Source organism: Dasypus novemcinctus, chromosome 12 (assembly GCF_030445035.2).
Source record: "Dasypus novemcinctus isolate mDasNov1 chromosome 12, mDasNov1.1.hap2, whole genome shotgun sequence".
Classification (NCBI taxonomy): domain Eukaryota; kingdom Metazoa; phylum Chordata; class Mammalia; order Cingulata; family Dasypodidae; genus Dasypus; species Dasypus novemcinctus.
Window position 1 is genome coordinate 8678274 of NC_080684.1, and position 16877 is coordinate 8695150.

General features: G+C 38.9%; 1 protein-coding gene across 16 annotated transcripts in view; it reads left to right on the forward strand.

Moving 5' to 3' along the window:
- Nucleotides 1–209: 209 nt before the first annotated feature.
- Nucleotides 210–16877, forward strand: part of CNTN1 (contactin 1) — a 417723-nt gene continuing 401055 nt past the window's right edge. For 5 of the 16 annotated variants that reach the window (XM_058307805.1, XM_058307804.1, XM_058307811.2 and 2 more), the window contains exon 1: nucleotides 502–665. The gene's annotated coding sequence lies outside the window, so the exon portion shown is untranslated. Of the gene's footprint in view, nucleotides 666–16877 lie in introns of all 16 variants that reach the window. The other 11 variants (XM_004461142.2, XM_058307810.2, XM_058307815.1 and 8 more) reach the window with 8 other exon arrangements.

Here is a 16877-nt window from a genome sequence, read left to right on the forward strand (position 1 = left end):
TCCATCCAGGCAAAAATGGAAACTTCTAAGGAACGAACCAAAAAAAAAAAAAAAAAAAATCACCCTCCCTCCTTGCATTGTGATGTATTTTTTTTTTCTTTTCCCGTATGCATTTTTCCGCTTTGCTTATTTTGTTTGGTTTTTCACCGAAGTTCATGCTGCTCTCTCGAAGGCCCTGCCCCTGAGAGCTTCGCCAGTGAAACCTCCCCGGGCAGATGGTCCCTCCAGGCGAGCTTCGGGAAGCGCTGGGTGTCTGCTCTGGGCCCCCTCCCGGGGCCTCGGAGGACAGATCCTCAGCCAGTCTGCTCTGCAGGCTCCCGGGGCGCGGAGCAGCAGGCTTGGTCCCCGGGACCGCAGACGCTCCTTGCGGTTGGGCTCAGCAGCCACCCCAGCCCACGGCCAGCCCTGGGCCTGGGGACGAGAGCGACGTCCCTGCTGTCCAATGAGAGGCCAGGGTTTCTCTGCGGCGCCCGCCCCGCTGTCCCCGCGGCCCCAATGAGCGCTCCGAGAGCCCCGGCTCCTGCTGTCAAGGCGCCGGGGTGGGCTGGGCGAGGCAGGAGGGGCGCCGGGCGCCGACATGCGTGCCCAGGTGTGCGCGGCGCGAGCGGGAAACCTGTAGGACGGTGCAGCCGCGGCGCGCCGGGGCGAGCGGGAGCAGGTGCCAGGTAAGGGGCAGGTGGCCTCGCAGGTGGACGCGGGAGGGCGGCTGGGCGGCTCCCGCGGCCTCGCCCCTTCCCCCGCCCCGCCCCGGTCGCCCCCGGCGGCGCTCAGGTGGCGCGGGCAGCTGGCCTCCTGCAGCGCCGGGTGGAGGCCGTCCCGGCCCTGGGGAGCGGGGACGCAGGATGCTGCAGCCCAGGTGCACGGCCGGCGCGCGCGGCCGGCCAGGGCAGGCGGGCCAGCCCCAGGTCTTTCGGCCGGTCAAGTTTGCCCCGGGAGGCAGCGCCGTGCCCGCCCAGGCCTCGCCCGGGGGGCGCCCCGGGGAAGCAGGGGTGCCCGCAGCCGGGAGCCCGCAGGTCTCCCTAGAGGGAGACGCCCGCAGCTCCCCGTTCTCCTCGCCCTGCGCTCCCGCCCACCTGGGGTCCACACTCGAGCCGGGTTCCTTGGGTGAGAAAAATCTTGGGCATGACTGCGGGGAAGGGGAGACGGGACCCGCTGGTTTCCTGGCCCTCGGTTAGCAGCGAGCGCCCTTCGGGGATGGGGGTGGGGTGGGGCAAAAGCCCCGCACCTCCAGGGCCGTGGGCCAGCCAGTGACCCCTCTTCGGAGAAGCGCAGGTCCTTCCCTGCCCTCTGCAGCAGACCAGCCTGAGGAGAGACAGGCGTTGCCTCCCCTCCGAGCCTGGCGCAGGGTCGCGGGCGCCGCCTTTCCCCCCCCCCCCCCCCGGCTTCTCAGAGGGGGGTCGGCCTTAGGGATTCTCGGAGTCCAGGACCGAGGCACCTGCGGGCGCGGAGCGGCTGCTCCCGGGGGCACCGCCTCAGGGTAGGAGGTGCTGGCCCCGCGCCGATCCTGCTCCAGGCAGGGTGCTGGGAGCAGTCGGCGGAAGAATTGCAGAGACCCAATCTCCTGCCTCACTCTCGGGGACTGAGGACAGCCTGCTCTGAAGATTCTGGAAAAATTCGGGGGGTGGGAAGAAGGCAGGGCGCAGAGCCGCAGCCTTTTCGCATCCGTCCCTCCCCACTCCGTCGTGGGCCTTCGCGTGTGTGCTGGTGTGTGCAGGCTCCAAGGTGGAGCTATATATAGCCGCCGCGCACCCAGCCCGCTTTCCCGGCTGCCGAGCCTGCCGCCTCGGCCTTCCCAGGCGATCTGGAAGCACGGGGTGGGAGGGGCAAGGGGAAGCAAATTCTCCACTGGGGAAAAGGCCGGGGAAGATGTGCTCCAACGGGCGAGAGCCTGAGTAAAACAAAATGTGTCTGTAAGGCCCATAAGGATCGAGAGTTTCCAAAATCATTTTGAACACGTTCTAAGGGTGCTTTCTGGTCTTTATATGTTTCCTTCCATGTTTCAGCTTTGTGGTGTATGTATGAACCTCATTAGCTTGAAATGTAGCACAGATCTCAAATATATATGATCAATTCCGAGATATTTTATTAAATTCATCAGAGAAAAAGGGTTTTTGCTTATGCTTGCACCTTGGTTATTTGGGAGTCAATGTATTTGGGTGGTAACTTAAAAGCTAGTAGCATTTGGGGAGGTTGAAGAACGGGATCCGTCACTTCACGGGAGGTATACTAAGGGGCTATTAGAATGTTTAAGGGCAGTTTTGATACATTTCTTTGTAAAGTTTTTGCTTGTGGTCTTGAAATTTAAGCTTCTGCGGCTGTTTCACATATCTATTTACATTAGGTGGAATTTCGTTTTCAGATGTATGTGCATTTATTTTTCTCATTGTTTGGAATTATTTAATCCTGCTGATAATCTTTCCATTTTCACAGATGAGAAAAACTAAGATTCTCAGGACACAGACTTGCCAAAAGTCTTCCCAAAATCCACTCTTCCAACTCTTATTATTCCAACAACCTACTGTGTATTTATATTTCATTGCAGTTTACCCTCACATAGAGTACTTTTCGTGTTCCCACTATTTTTGGTCCTGGTAACAAAATTCCACCACTGTTCATAGAGGTAACAATTGGGCCATCTAAGTTTGCTAAGTCATTTAGGATGTTAGTGATTTAACCTGCCAGGCTAACCATGACAGGCAAAGGGAGCTGGCTCTTAATTTTGGCTCTGAAACTTCCTGAGTATGTGATTTGCAGCAAGTTACTTAATCTTTTAGAGTCTCAGTTTCCTCATCATTAAATATAGAGTAATGTCACTGAACATGCAGATTTGTTATGCCAGTTAAATAAGAAAATGCATAGTCCCTAGCAAGGGTGGGTGGGCCCTTGGTGGGTTAACGATAAATATGACTGTTACTAGTGATAATAAATGCAGGGACATCGAGCCACCTAATGCCTTTTTAAAAAAATCCTCCTCCCCGCCCCCAAGATGACTCCTTCATCTGTTTGCTTTGGTTCTTTCATTGTTTTTGCTTGTTATCTGTTTTTTCTTTAGGAGGCACTAGGAAACGTGGGACCTCCCTTGTGGGAGGTGGGTGCTCAACTGCTTGAGTCACATCTGCTCTCTGATCATTTTTCTGCTGGTTTGTTTTTGCTCCCTGTGTGCTCATTGTCTGTTTGTCTTCTTTAGGAGGCATGGGGAACCGAACCTGGGATCTCTCATGTGGGAGGCAGGTGCCCAACTGCCCGAGCCACATCCACTCCCCCTAAGGCCTTTTTAAAATTGATAATTTGCCTGGTAAAAGTTTTCCAATGATTCTTAGTGAGAGTGATTGATCCTTTCTGGGATCTCTGCTACATAACTTTCATTCAGAAACCTATCCATATCGTTTTATTTTCTTGCTTAACTTTTATTTGCATATCTGATTTGTCTTTGTTCTAATTGGATGGGAAGTATTTTGCAGAAAAAGACCATGACTTTTATGGTTTTTTTTGTGTACTCTACCACACTGAACACAACACAAAGTACACTCAACCATACTCACTGAGAAAGCAGCATCTTAAGGAATTATTTGGATGGATTCACAAATGACTTGGGGATAAACTATTAATAGAGAACTGTGCACTGGGACCTATGTTTGGAAGCTTCCTTTGGCTCCAGTGTCCTTTCTATAAGGAATAATAATGACATGAATTGTTTTTATATCTTCCTATGGAATGATTCATTTTCCCAAGAGAGGTTCACATCTTGGACAGATTATTTTAATATTCTCACATCTTATACTCCTTGAGACCAAACTGAGAGATAGACCATTTGTTTTTCTGTATACAAAATATACCATGAAATTGCCTTATTAGAAAAAGAAATCAACAAAGGGTCCCATTTCCACACATTTCTACATGAAAATTGGCTATGATGTGAATATCAAAGAATTTGTCTTCTCTTAGCCACTAGTAAACACCTCCTCTTCATTCAGGTCCAGTGTTTGTTTTATTTGTTTATTGTTTCCTATTTTCCCCTCTGGCCTGCAGTTTTTTTGGTATCATCTATCTCCTTGAAATTTTACTTCTTGATACCGCAAGGTTCTGATGTCTTAATTGTTCTCTTAGTGTTTTTCTAACCATCCCTCCATTGTCTCCCTCTTATTGCCTCTTCCTGCGTTTAACTTTCAAATGATCCTTCAAACTGATGACCATTTATTTTGCAGGAAATAAAATTCTCCTTTGGCTTTTCCAGTTCTAATCTTTCCTCCATTAGCCATTCCAAAATTTTATTAGAGTGACTAAGAGCAAAGGCTTTGAAAGGAAGCCTCCATGTGTTAATATTTATTTATTTTACATAGTAAGTGAACGATCCAAGTCAACCGGATATTACAATAGCACTTACCTCAGAGGTTTATGTGTGTGTTTAGTATTAAATGAGATACTTCTTGTAAAATATTTAACATAGGGCTTGGCTCATAGTAATTATTCATGAATTATAGCTGTTTGTAGTAATAATTCTGTTTTCAGGAATGATAATATATACAGTGAAAACTGTTTTCTTTTTTTTTCTTTTCCTCCATCAAATGGATACCCCCACTAAACTGGATTTTAGTAACTGCTACTACATGACTACATGTCTTCTAGGCTTTCTAGCTTGTAGTCAGTTTGCTTTTTTAATCTTCCTTTCCTTTTTCTGCAAGTGCCCACCATCTATTCAGCCACTAATTTGCTCTTTCTTATTCTGAACTGTACTTGTATCTTTCTCTGTTCTCCGCAGTACCAGCATTACCTGCCATTACATACCTGAATTAGTGCTGTAAGTCGTATAAGTCTTCCTGCTTTAATCTTAGATGACGTTTATTTTTATTGGGATAATGCATTTTCAATTTCATGATTGCTTTTACTCTGATTTGAAACTTTCACTATGTATAAGTTCAAATCTTAAAGAGCACTATCTTTGGAGGGCGAAATCTTGAGTTCAAAATCTGATGATGGGAACGAGTGTTGTTGGGGGGGCGGAGAGGGGGGGTGGGGTTGAATGGGACCTCACATATATATTTTTAATGTAATATTATTACAAAGTCAATAAAAAATAAAAAAATTAAAAAAAAAAAAATCTGACAACAGAGCTGATCAGTTGTGCGATCTTGGAAACCTGTCAGGAAGAGGATGAGGTATTACGTCCATATGATTGTATGAATGGCCTATTGTGTAACATTACATTAAAATACATCCATTAACTATTACATTTAAATATAATTTTTATGATTATAAGGAAATATAGCATCATTACATAAAAACTGGAAATAAAAACAGAAAATTCCACCATGCAAAGAGATCCATGGTCACCTTTCCAGTGTTATTTCCAGAATATACATAGATATTTTAAATTTTACAGATTTTGGAGTATAGAGAGCATTGATTTTTATATTTACTTTTTTTTAACCTTAATCATATAAGAAGCATTTATCCATTTCATTTAATTTTTCTTAACCATGTTTTTTTTGGGGCCATGATTGTCAAATATTCTATTATATGGAGAGTTCTTTTAGAGTGTTTCCTTTTTTTTTTTTTTTTTTTTTTACAGTTTGGGCAATGAACATCAATATACATTAATCTTTGCACTTCTGACAATTTCCTTATCATACCTTTTTAAAGGTCAAAAGTATAAATATAAACTCCTTACACTTAGTGCCAGATTGTCTTCCAAAAAGTTTATGCACAAATTTGGCAATACTCTTATTAACACTCCTATTGTGGCTAAAAATAATTGCCATTTTGGTAATAGAGATTGTGTATCTAGTTATTATTATGAGTCGTGTTCCTAGGATTTTTGGATGAGTTCAAGAAATGTTTTCATGTTTATTGTGTCTCAATTTTTACATTTCCTTTGACTATTTCTCTTTTGGGGTGTTCATATTTTTTTCATATAATAAAAAAGCTGTTGTATATTGCAAAAATTATCCTCTGTTGGTTTTTTGCTTTTTATTTATTTTTTTGTTTTTTACATACAGAAATGTACTTTACTATAGTTTATTCTACAAATCTATTTTAGTAGTTAGTATTTGTGGAACTGTCTCTCTCAGTGCTTAATCAAAAAGCTTTCTACCACCTGACAAAGAATTGAACATAAAAACACACAAATGGAGGTACTGCTGATGAACTTCTCTCCTTTGAAGTGGGATTTGGCTTACGTACATCATGTGTATATCCCGGTGTGAAATGGATCCTGGGGACACATTAAATACCCTCTCAGTCTATTAAGATCCTATTATTATTTTTGCAGCTCTCCCACGAAGTGAATAGTGCCTTAATTCTGTCTGAGCTATTATTGTCCATTTCAAAAGTGCCAGGGGGCAAAACATACTATGGGAGATATTAATGACCAGGTTACTCAGCCAGAGCAGGGCACATTATTTGCACAATTATCTGAATGACTCAGGCACTAAATCTGCTTTTGCCAGGATTATCCAGATGGCCCTTAAATCACTGGATAATTGCTCACCCCTGTACTTGATTTTGATGATGTAGACGTGAGCGGATCATCTCTTTTCCTGCACTGTTTTTTTTGTTACTAGTCTAATTGCTTAGGGTTGGTTACATTCGTTTCTTTTATGAGAGGCAGGACTACTTGCGCCTTAGGAGCCCAGGTTTTGGAGTTACACAGAAATTCACGTGCAAGCTTCACATGAAGCCAAACTAGGTAGTTACTAGCTGTTGATTTGGGGGGGCTATTTAATCTAATACTTTGTTTCTTGTGTAGAAAATGGAGATATTCATAGTCCTTACTTCAGAGGCAGTAAATCAATCTGACCCCTCTCTTGTAGTCTTGTTCCCCTTGATCCCTTTCTCCACATCACAACCAAAATTATCTTTCTAAAAACCAACCTCATCGCATGCTTCTGTTGGTGAAATATTTTGATGAAGCCCCCGGTTTTCCCTATAATAAGATGCTCAAATTCTTTTGCAATGCCTCTAAAGTCCTTCATTACATCTTCCTTGTTTACTTCTCTAACTTCATTTTCTCATTCTTCCAATCTCTTCCATCACTAGTCTCCCACGATGCCAATATACCGAACTGTTTGCATGTCCCAAATGCATCAGTGTTTCTTCTTCCTTCTACCCACCATGCTGTCCTGCCTTCTTGTCTGCACTGGAACTGACCTGCCCAACCTCTTTGAGACTCAGGGTAGCTACCACAATCTCCCGGAGGGCTCTCACATTTATTGAGTGCTGTTTTTCCAGATACCCTCATATTTCGTTTTAATAGCTGTAAGGTCTTTAATGATGGCCCTCTTTTCATTCCTGTTATTCTGTATTTGTACCAAAGTCTTATTAATCTTCTATTGCTTTTCAAAGAACCAACCTTTTGCTTTGTTGATCTTCACTGTATTATTTTTAATATATAAATATTGTAAAAATATGTAAGCTAAAATTTCCTTTTTTTTCCTTATTGCAAAAATAGTGCGGGCTTTAACACCTCTATTACATTTTAAAGGGATAAAATAGCAAGTGAGAGAACCAGCTTAAAAATCAGCCACAATGCTAACCACTCTTGATATTTTGGGTACTTGTAAAAGATTTATACATATGATATAGTTTAAATATATTATTATAACTACTATCAAAATTGCATTGTACTATGTGTAATATTTTGTCATTTTTTTTCATTTACTGTATCTTGGCAAGCCTTTCATTTCCACACATTATAGTGTTTGTGTTTGCTTCCACACATTCTTTGTAGAGTTTGCATATATCCAATTGCATGGAACATAATTATTTATGTACCATTGTTGGACCTTGGGGTTGTTTCCAATATTTTAAATAAAGAATGACATAGTGAATATTATTTTATACATACTATTGCATATTTCCATGAGTATTTCTCTAAAACACATATCCAGAGTAGAAATGTTAGAAAAGGGGTGCTTTTACAGATAATAGATACTTACAAATTACCTTTCAAAAAGATTGTAGTAATTTATAATTCTAGCAACATGAATAAGAATGCTTGTTTTTGTGTATCCTCATCAGTACTATTATCAATCTTTCAAATATTTTAGAAATACTCTTGTTCCCAAATCAAATTATTACTGAACAAATTTAAAAATGAAGCACGATTGTACACTTATGACATTGTAAAACATAAAATTAGTCATTTCCCTTAGAACAGGTTTTGTTATTCTATATATAAAGTATTTTGGTAATTATTGGGATTGTAAAATATTTCAGTTTAAATTTATCCTGAGTTGTCTTGGCAAAATTCAAGTGCTAAAAACTTCTGTGTTTTCATTGTTTGTGATTTTTATTGTCATAGCCTTTCAATATAATATATGGTTTTGGTTGGTCATTCAGGGCATAGTATAATATTAAGTGTTTAAATAGACGTATATTTCAATCTATATTCTGGTACTTACCTGATACATGATCTTGGTAAATTTGCTCAACTCTTATTCTGAGTGGTGTTATTTTTTAAAGTGGGGAAATGCATACGAAAGTAAGTTTTTTCTGTTTTTTATCATCCCATTGGTTTCTGGGCTTGATTCAGGTGGTTTGGCTAGCTAGACAAGGGCATCTTTTTTTCTCATTTGCCCATTTATGACCCTCCCAACACTGCTTGCTCTTCAAACAGAACAATTTTCTGTCATGAAAAAGGGCTTTTCTCTAGTGACTAATCTAAAAGTAGGCACTTCAGTTAGACATTAAAAGAAATGATGTGAAAAATATTTATATTTTTCCTTCATTAATTATATATAGGATTTGTAAGGGATGAGAGAGAGATAGAAAGTGAGAGAGAACACTCATCTATTGAGTGCTAGGAATTGTGTTGTATTCCTAGAGAAATAGTAATGAACAAGTCAGACTTGTCCCTTGACTGCAGAGGCTTGTAAGTTACTGGGGAAATAGGTAAATAACAGGTCAACCCAAAACTGTGATGAGTACTTTGATGTAAGGGGAGCCAACATGTTGGGTGGAATGTTGTATTACATGCAGAGACCTGGAGACTGAGGAGAGCACGATGGGTTCAAATAACCGAAAGAAAGTCTTCCGTGACAGACTATAAACTAAGAGGCAGCAAGGAAAGGAGCTGAAAAGAGGAGAATGGGAGATCAAAAAAGGTCTTTTACACTGTTAGCCTGTTTTATCCTGGGACCAATGGTTTCAAACAAGTCAGTGATTTAATCAGATTTCTCAAAGTCTTCCTTGATCAGATTTCTCAAAGTTTTCCTTGAAAATTTATTAAAGTAAAATAAGATATTTGATAAGAAAGGTCTTTGTAGTCTCAAAAATGTTAAAGCAATTAAGTTAAAGCTAGGTTTGAAACAACATATCCTGATAATTCTTTTTTTTTAATTTTTAATTTTTAGTTTTAAAGAAGCTTTAGAGTAAATAAATGTTACAAAAATATAGGGGATTCCCATATACCCCCTCCCCCTCCCCCACTTTCCCACATTAGCAACATCTTTCATTAGTGTGTACAATTTGTTATAATTGATGAACATTTATTAAAGCAGTGTTACTAACCATGAACTAGTTTACACTTTGCCCCACACAGTTTTATAGGTTTTGAAAAATGTATGGTGACTTGCATCCATCATTGCAATGTCATGTACGACAATTCCAATGTCCCCAAAATGCCCCCATGTTATACCCATTCTTCCCTCTCCCTCCCCTCAGAATCTCTGGTGGCACTTTTTATATATGTCACTGTACTTAAAAGTAAACATCTTAAAGTGATGAATGACACAATGAATAGAAATTTTTCTTTTATTTTTTAATTTTTCTATTTTATTTTCTTATTAATTTTTTTGGTTTGTTTCTTTTTTGTTTTGGCTTTGTATTTGGGGAGGTTTTGGACCACAGAAGGGTCGCGACTGTGCTAGGGAGGATCACTGGTGTGGGGTGTTGGTGATGGGGTAATGTGTGGGGAGGGGTGCACCTGGGGCATGCCTCTAAGGCATGTGAATATATTCAGGTGTCCATGGGACATTGTCCTGGTGGGTGGAGACCCACACAATTACCAAAAGAATATTGAATTTCCATCCTGGGGAGTCCTGCCACATTTTCTAATAGAGTGGCAAGAATCCCCTGAGTACATGGGCAGTGCCTAGCAAAGGAGGACAGACCATTACACCAGGCCCTTGGCATTCATGATTGTACTTATGAACCTTTTCTGGTGAAACTGAAACTTTACTCAGTATTATTTATTGCCTAAGAGTTACCTCCTGAAAGCCTCCTTGTTGCTCAAATGTGTTCTCTCTCTAAGCCAAACTCAGGATATAAATGTACTACCTTCTCCCCGGCAAGGGACATGGCACTGGGGATGAGCCTCCTTGGCGCTGAGGGGTTATTACCAAGTGCTGACTAGTGATGCGTCTGGGAAAAGATCTTGCCCAAAAAGGGGAAATATGAAACACATATTAGTTTTTATGACTAAGAGATTTCAAAGTGAGTTGGGAGGTCATTCCAGAGGTTACACTTAATGTCGGTTTCAGCAGGATCTCACTGACTGCCACAATAAACAGTGCCTCCATGTAATTCTTCTCTTGCCATGAAAGTAGCAAGCCCAGAACTCTCCAAATCATCTCTTTTAATCAGCTCCAATATTTGTTTCATTTTGGACTTCATTTTGTTGATAGGTACAAAAACTTTCTCTCCCTTTGAATAACTAAGAAAAGGAGAATTAAATAAATGTACTGATTCATATATTTTCATATAATTTTTTTCACAGCTCCTTGTGGAGCTTGATTTCTGCCAAAACATACTTATCTTTTTAAAGGCCATAGTAGTTAACAGATGTCCTGGACTTTGGGTTTCATCCTTAGTCCTTGCTGAGAACACTACTGTGCTTATTATTATAAACACATATGGTTTCCTGTTTGCATATAATCATATCTGTTAAAGGGGCACATAAAATAGTCATTTATAGCATGATTAAGTCACACACACACAAATGTCCCACAGCAATGGGTTTTTAGAGTTGTGTGAAACCAGAGTACTTTGTAAAATGCCATTCTCTGAAGCTTCTGATGCCTGGCACAAATTGAGAGTTTTTTACTTATTTATTTATGTATAAGTATACATGTATGTATACATATATTTATATATACTTTTGTAAGTATTTATAAATGTATTTTACTGTGGTAAAATAACTTGTACAGTGGGGGAAAAATCAATATTTCTACTTTCCTAATAGATTTTATTAGTCATAGTGATATGTGCTCAGAAATTCACTACTTGACATGCCAAAACCTTACACTTGCAATATAAAGTCCTTTATTTTGCTACATGGTAGAAACTGTATATTGAGAAGTCACAAAGAATAGCTAACACATGGTGAGTGTGAGAAATTTCTTATTTGGTTTCTTCCTTCTCTCTTCTTTTAATGCCATCAGGGAAGAGTGAGGCTGAGGTATATTTCTCCTTTTTCGAATGTCCAAAAAAATTGTGTTTTTCAAAGCCAGTAGATGCCTATTATTTAACTTATTAGAGATTTAAACATTAAGTCAGCCTCTCCCCCAAATGGATTTTGTTTCATCTAGGAAATATCTTTCTTCACAATTGCTTACAATGTCCATTGACTTGGCCATACCATTTGAATCTTCATTAAAGTACCTTTGATAATTTAGCAAGCTAGAAAGTTTGGCCTGTGTCTGCATTGCATATCTGGGAAACATTTTTCAAGATCATTCCATACCACCTCACTCAGGAAGTTTCTCCTGACCTGACTTCTCCCGGATTGTTTGGCACCTCCCTCATTTTTGTCTTCATTGTACCCCCTCACAGAATTTTGCAGTAGCCGTATAAGGCTTAGTTGCCCATATTTAAATTATTCACGTCTGCCTTTCTTTACTAAAGTTATAAGCCTCTTGGGAATGGACACAATGTCCTATTAAACTTTTTTTTAATATCTCCAGTGCCTTGAGCCCTGCTTGACTCAGGGATGCTCAGTGTATGTCCTTTTTGTCAACATGCAAATGAACTATTTTTGAAATATTCTTTTGTAATAATATCCCATATTTTGAAAATGCCAGAGGGAGACCGTCAATGTATTAGCTGAAGATGCCCACACTACTTCCTCATCATCGGGGGCTACAATTATCATAATAGAAGTGATCAACTACTGATGTGCTATAGGTTAGTGTTTCTCAGAACTCCTATTTCATAAGAATTTCCCTGGGCAGTTTATTAAAAATGAAGAACCTTGGCAGATTATGGTTCAGTAGATCTGGGATATGACCTGGAAAACTGCATTTCTAGCAGCATCTCTGGTTTTTCTCAGAATACATTTGAAAGACAAAAATTTAGGTGCACCTGGATCGACTTTATCCTTAGACCTCAACACCACATACATATAAACACACCACACACCCCCACACACCCCCACACACACACGCCTGCTCAGGCTAACGGCTTGTTTTTAAATACCTTAAGTAACACTCCTATGCCAGGGCATTACTGCTTTCTGTCATTCAGTTCGTTGTTCTCCTCCTCTTCATATTTACAACAGTAAGGGATCCCTTTCCTTTCATGTTAAAGACTGACTGACTTCAGTGCGTAGAATGATCTAATCTTTGAGTCTTGAGTTGTGCTTGGGCATACATTTTTAAAAAATAACTAATCATGGGCTACTGATGTGTCTTCAAAGACGGTATTTTATTGGGGCAGGGTAAGGAATTTGAAAGGGAAACAATATTTTAGAGTCTTCATTTTTCTTTTTTTTTTGATATGAAATTGTGTTAATTTATTCATTCATTAAAAGAACAACCAACAATCCATCACGTGTAAGGGTGCTTGCAGGAGCTGAGAATAATGGTTACAAAGAAAAAGCACATCTTCACTGAGCTTACAATCTAGAACTTCTAAAAAAGGGAAATATATTTACAATATTTATAAATCTTTATTTTACCAATTATAAATTTATTAATACTAATTTCTCATTAATTTGCCTGATTTATCAGATTAATGAATTGATCAGATTTATTCATTTATTAATTAATTTATCTGATTTTTACTTTTGATGTCAGTCTGGTGACTCTGGTGAAAACAAACTTTCTGAGCCTCCAATTGCTTGGAGTACTTTATCCCTAAACAGGTATTCATACTGAAATTCTATTAACACTTTCTTGGTTATCTGCAAACAAAAATATAAGAAAAAATTTTTATGCTATTAAAATCTTAGTTTGAGAAAGCTTACTCAAATATAAGTACTTCCCTTCCCACCAAATCTGCAAAAAGTTATTAGGACTTTTGGTAGTTATAGAATTGCCCCAAATTCATATTTTATATAAAGTTTAAGCAAGATGGAGATTATGATGGTTTCTTATTGTAACCTCATCCCATCCTAGCGGTGGTACAGTGAAGGCATTGTTAATAACAGAGAAGCTAGCAGTTAATAGAGGTTATTATGTACCAGGCACTGTTCAAAATAATTTATCTTATGTAATTCTCAGTACTACCTTATATGTTAGATGCATGGTTACTTTTGTTTTATAAATTGGTAAAATAAGGACTAGACAATTTAACTTGTTCAAAGTCATATTAATAAAAGCAGCAGTACAGAGATTAGAATTCATAAGTCTTCACTTTTCTGAGTGATCTTTGGAAGGATTGTCTCTTGATAATGTTAATGTATAAGTATTTTTTAGCCTATGAAGTTTTCAAGGTGGCTGGCAAATAATGAGCGATTTATTTACACAGCAAGAGCAAAGAATGCTTCCTCTGTTATTTGAGTATTAACAAAAATTGATGTATTGGTTTTTGTTAATACCGCCAGTGATTTTATAAAATCCCTGGTTACTTTTCTCTTCTCAAATAGAAATTGTATTTATGTGCTGGAATTTTAAGTACAATTTGAGGTTAAATTTTTCTTCCATTTATTTGATTTTATATTATAGAGAAATTATAGTCTATTATTAGTGGTCGTGCTTTTGTTTTGGAAATCCAAATTGTATCACCAAGGTTTTCTATTAACATTTATCCATTAACTATTGGTTTCTGGCAACATGCTGAGAATATACTGGGAATTTTCCTCTGAATACTGTCTGATATAAAGTGACAGGTATGAGTATCATGACTTTTTGTTAAAATATTTATTGAGTACTATTTATGAAACAATTTTGTGTTACCAAATAATGGTTATTCATATGACCTTCAGAAAAATACTGCAGAACAAAGGATTTTCCTTTACGTTCTTGTTAATGTGACGGTAGAGAGACATTCTAACTGGTCTCAATTATTTTATTTATTTATATTTTTAGATTTCCTAATGTAATTCACATATATGCTAGTTACTTTTATATTGAATTCTAAATCCAGACTTTTTGCACAATTCTTAATGGTATATCTTCTGGAAGATGACACAATACTTAAGGTACTGAAAAAAATCAGTGGGAGATGAAATGCCTTAATTAGTTAATTTTGGCTTCTTCTCTACATATCTTTATCTTAACTACTATCCTTTAAAATTTTCAAAGAAAGAGGAGTCCTTTCTCTTTTCTAATTTGAATCCCTCTGCCTGTGTCCTGTATCTGGCTTGTCTCTTTACACCTTAAAGGAATATTTTCTCTCATATTCATATATTTTCCCCGCCTTCAAACGTTTCATTTCTGTTTTTGACACTGCTGTCTTTTGCAGCTACTTTTCTCTTTCCTTTTCCAGAATCACTTGTAGTTTCAAAATCTATGACCTTAGCAACATCAACACCCATCCATCCTTTCAATTCCTTGTAACGATAGAGGTAAACCAATCTCTGTCCAAGGCTTCTTTCTACTTCATGTTCTGGATTATATCTGTCCCCCAATTTTTAGGTGCCTCACTGCATTGATTATCACCTCTCCCTCTATTGACTGCTTGATGTTAGTATCAAGAATTTCTAATTTTTTTCATCTTAAAAAAACAATGGAAGACAAAATTAAACATCAAAATTCTCTGCAAGCTCTTGTCTCCTGCAAACTACTACAATAACAGTTATTTTCTCCCTTTCTCTTTTCACAGCGAAATTTCTTTCAGCATTCACCTATGCTTACTTCACCATTTCTGGGCCTTCAATTCATTTTTCTACCCTCTGAAACCTAGTTTTGTTTTGTTTTAATCCCAGACATTTCAATAAGACTGCACTTTACTCCTTGTTCCTAAATCCAAGGGCACGTTTTAGTTGTTATCTTAGGGAGCCTTTCAGCAATATTTGACACTGTTGAATTTCCCTTCTTAAAATGTTTCTGCGATAGTTGGGTTTAATTGTTCAGCCTGTACTCATTTCTCTTTTGCTCCCACAGTTAATAGAGCGTACTGTTACAGCAGGTGAGGATGGGCTAGGTCACATGACTTCCTTTGCCAATGTAGTACTTGTGCATATGAGCTAAGCAGAGATTTCAGCAGGTTATTGAAAGAAGTCTTCAAGAATAAACTTAATGTTATCCTTTAGAAACTAGATCTTTTTGAAAACTGCAATATCTTAGGATAAGTTCTACATTGTAATCTACAGGTCTACTTCATTCTTTCTAATGACTGCCTAATATCTCATTCTGTGAATGTTACATGATTTATCCATTTTTCATTGTGTTGGGCATTTAGCATCAAATCTTGCTTGATTCTAACATCTTTGTGAACATCTTTGCCCTCTTGGTGAGTGTACCAGTTGTTAAGTACATTCCTAGAAGTGGAATTGTTGGGTCAGATTATGTGTAATAAAATTCAATAGCCGCCAAGAAAAAAAAAAGTAAAAAAAAAGTGCCCTTGCAGTTTGGTGTGGTTCTTATAGCCTGCTGTCCGCCATGAGAAGCACATATCCTGGGAATCTGATGATCTAAGGTGAGTGTAGAGATGTGAACAGAAATGCATTCAGTACAAAGCTTAGAGCCACACCCAGCCAACCATTCTGCAGCCTAAAACATAGCTGGCCTTATCACACTGTGGACCCTTGCACAAGAAAAAAAGCTTTGCAGCAGTTTTGAGGAATAGCTTATTGAGAAAATGTAATTCTCTAGGATTTCATAACGCCATCTTCTGAGTTTTCTCTCAAGTCTCAGAAACTTTTGTAGTCTTCTCCCTCTAGCTATCTTTTAAGTATTTGTATTCCTGAGGTTTCTGCCCTAAACTCTTACCTCGATTTACGTGTACTTACTGTGTCATCTTAGTCCCAGTGATTGTTTTGATATTATACCTGTGTTTGTATATAAATATTGAAATTTGAACCAGAACTTTCCCCTGTATATCAGGCCTATCTTGTAAAAAATGCACTGGGCATCTCTGCTTCATGGCTTTACAAGTGCACAAACCAAAATTTGCTGAACTCAGTGCCTCTGCTCCCACCACCCATCTCACTCAACCATCAGAAAAAGTAATTCTTATGGTCGCATCATCAGCATCGTTACAAAAGTTACTGTAGTGACTATCATTGATTGCATTCTTGTTTTATGCCTCTCTCTATATTATCTGATTTGTCACAACTCCATGGATTATATATTATTATTCCAACTCTGAATTGAGAGACATGAAGTAAAATGCCTGCCTAATATATAAAAGAGTAAAGGGCCAAATGAGGCCAATTGCAAATCTGTTTGATTCCAGTGGTTATTACTTTAACCGTGTACTACAGACCTACTTATAAACTTTTCTGGCCTGTTTATTAATCTAAATTTAAGAGCCAAACTCTCCAGTTGTTTTTTCCAAGGATCTCAAGTTTCAGGTATATATTACCCAACCAACATTAACTAACACAACTACCTATAAGAAAATTCCTTGGTGTCTTTCACACAAATTGTCCATGTTCTTGCTTCTGAGCTTTGCCTGTGTCATTTATTATAACTAATGATGCCCTGTCTGCTTCACTTTATCCAAATTCTCCTCTTCTCTAGTGTACTTCATTTGAAACTTAAGGCTTCTGTAAAAAT